Below are 2,337 nucleotides of genomic sequence, written 5' to 3'. Positions count from 1 at the left end.
CTCGGGGTGAAAATCCTGCCCGGGAAGAGGCGCACAGCCTCGGGCAGGGCTTCCAGGGCGCCCCCCTACCTCCCTGGAGCTCCAGGGAGTACCAGGAGCAAATCCAAATAGAAAAAAAAAAGTTAAAGTCCAACCGCCACCAGGGGCTCGGGGTGAAAGCCCTGCCCGGGAAGGGGCGCACAGCCTCGGGCAGGGCGCCCCCCTACCATCCCTGGAGCTCCAGGGAGTACCAGGAGCAAATCCAAATAGAAAAAAAAAAGTTAAAGTGCAACCGCCACCGGGGGCTCGGGGTGAAAATCCTGCCCGGGAAGAGGCGCACAGCCTCGGGCAGGGCGCCCCCCTACCATCCCTGGAGCTCCAGGGAGTACCAGGAGCAAATCCAAATAGAAAAAAAAAAGTTAAAGTCCAACTGCCACCAGGGGCTCGGGGTGAAAATCCTGCCCGGGAAGAGGCGCACAGTCTCGGGCAGGGCTTCCAGGGCGCCCCCCTACCTCCCTGGAGCTCCAGGGAGTACCAGGAGCAAATCCAAATAGAAAAAAAAAAGTTAAAGTCCAACCGCCACCAGGGGCTCGGGGTGAAAGCCCTGCCCGGGAAGGGGCGCACAGCCTCGGGCAGGGCGCCCCCCTACCATCCCTGGAGCTCCAGGGAGTACCAGGAGCAAATCCAAATAGAAAAAAAAAAGTTAAAGTGCAACCGCCACCGGGGGCTCGGGGTGAAAATCCTGCCCGGGAAGAGGCGCACAGCCTCGGGCAGGGCGCCCCCCTACCATCCCTGGAGCTCCAGGGAGTACCAGGAGCAAATCCAAATAGAAAAAAAAAAGTTAAAGTCCAACTGCCACCAGGGGCTCGGGGTGAAAATCCTGCCCGGGAAGAGGCGCACAGCCTCGGGCAGGGCTTCCAGGGCGCCCCCCTACCTCCCTGGAGCTCCAGGGAGTACCAGGAGCAAATCCAAATAGAAAAAAAAAAGTTAAAGTCCAACCGCCACCAGGGGCTCGGTGTGAAAATCCTGCCCGGGAAGAGGCGCACAGCCTCGGGCAAGGCGCCCCCCTACCATCCCTGGAGCTCCAGGGAGTACCAGGAGCAAATCCAAATAGAAAAAAAAAAGTTAAAGTCCAACCGCCACCAGGGGCTCGGGGTGAAAATCCTGCCCGGGAAGAGGCGCACAGCCTCGGGCAGGGCTTCCAGGGCGCCCCCCTACCTCCCTGGAGCTCCAGGGAGTACCAGGAGCAAATCCAAATAGAAAAAAAAAAGTTAAAGTCCAACCGCCACCAGGGGCTCGGGGTGAAAATCCTGCCCGGGAAGAGGCGCACAGCCTCGGGCAAGGCGCCCCCCTACCATCCCTGGAGCTCCAGGGAGTACCAGGAGCAAATCCAAATAGAAAAAAAAAAGTTAAAGTCCAACCGCCACCAGGGGCTCGGGGTGAAAATCCTGCCCGGGAAGAGGCGCACAGCCTCGGGCAGGGCGCCCCCCTACCATCCCTGGAGCTCCAGGGAGTACCAGGAGCAAATCCAAATAGAAAAAAAAAAGTTAAAGTCCAACTGCCACCAGGGGCTCGGGGTGAAAATCCTGCCCGGGAAGAGGCGCACAGCCTCGGGCAGGGCTTCCAGGGCGCCCCCCTACCTCCCGGGAGCTCCAGGGAGTACCAGGAGCAGAAAGAAATATTTTGTTTAAAAAAATGACAAAGTGCTGCGGCACTTAGGCTGTGGGGCGAAAACAGGCGGAGTACCAGGAGCACAAAGTTTAAGTTGGAGTACCAGGGGCACCAAAGTTTGAGTTGGTATACCAGGAGCAGGAAAGTTTGGGCGGATGGTAGTCTGCTTGTATCCGGGGATGGGTGCTTAAGAGTGGGTCTGCAGGTTCGGCTGGTGCTGGGGTTCCTGGATGGTGGAGGTTAGGGGCCGGAGATAGGGGGCAGCTAACAGGTGTGTGGGTGGCCGAGGCAGGGGCTCCAAATTGGGGTAAAAGTGAGGTGGAGGGCCCCCTGGAGGTAGGGGGCCGATAGCAGGTGTGTGTGGCCGAAGCAGGGGCTCTAAATTGGGTAAAAGGGAGGTGGAGAGCCGCCTGGAGGTAGGGGGCGGAAAGCAGGTGTGTGTGGCCGAAGAAGGGGCTTTAAATCGGGTAAAAGGGAGGTGGAGAGCCGCCTGGAGATAGGGGGCCCGCTCCCAGGTGTGTGTGGCCGAAGCAGGGGCTTTAAATCGGGTAAAAGGGAGGTGGAGAGCCGCCTGGAGATAGGGGCCCGCTCCCAGGTGTGTGTGGCCGAAGCAGGGGCTCTAAATTGGGTTAAAAGTGAAGTGGAGAGCCGCCTGGAGATAGGGGCCCGCTCCCAGGTGTGTGTGGC

This window comes from Centroberyx gerrardi, chromosome 21, assembly GCF_048128805.1.
Source record: "Centroberyx gerrardi isolate f3 chromosome 21, fCenGer3.hap1.cur.20231027, whole genome shotgun sequence".
NCBI classification, from domain to species: Eukaryota; Metazoa; Chordata; class Actinopteri; order Beryciformes; family Berycidae; genus Centroberyx; species Centroberyx gerrardi.
The sequence above is the reverse complement of the archived record's forward strand: the minus strand, read 5'-3'. Positions refer to the sequence as shown.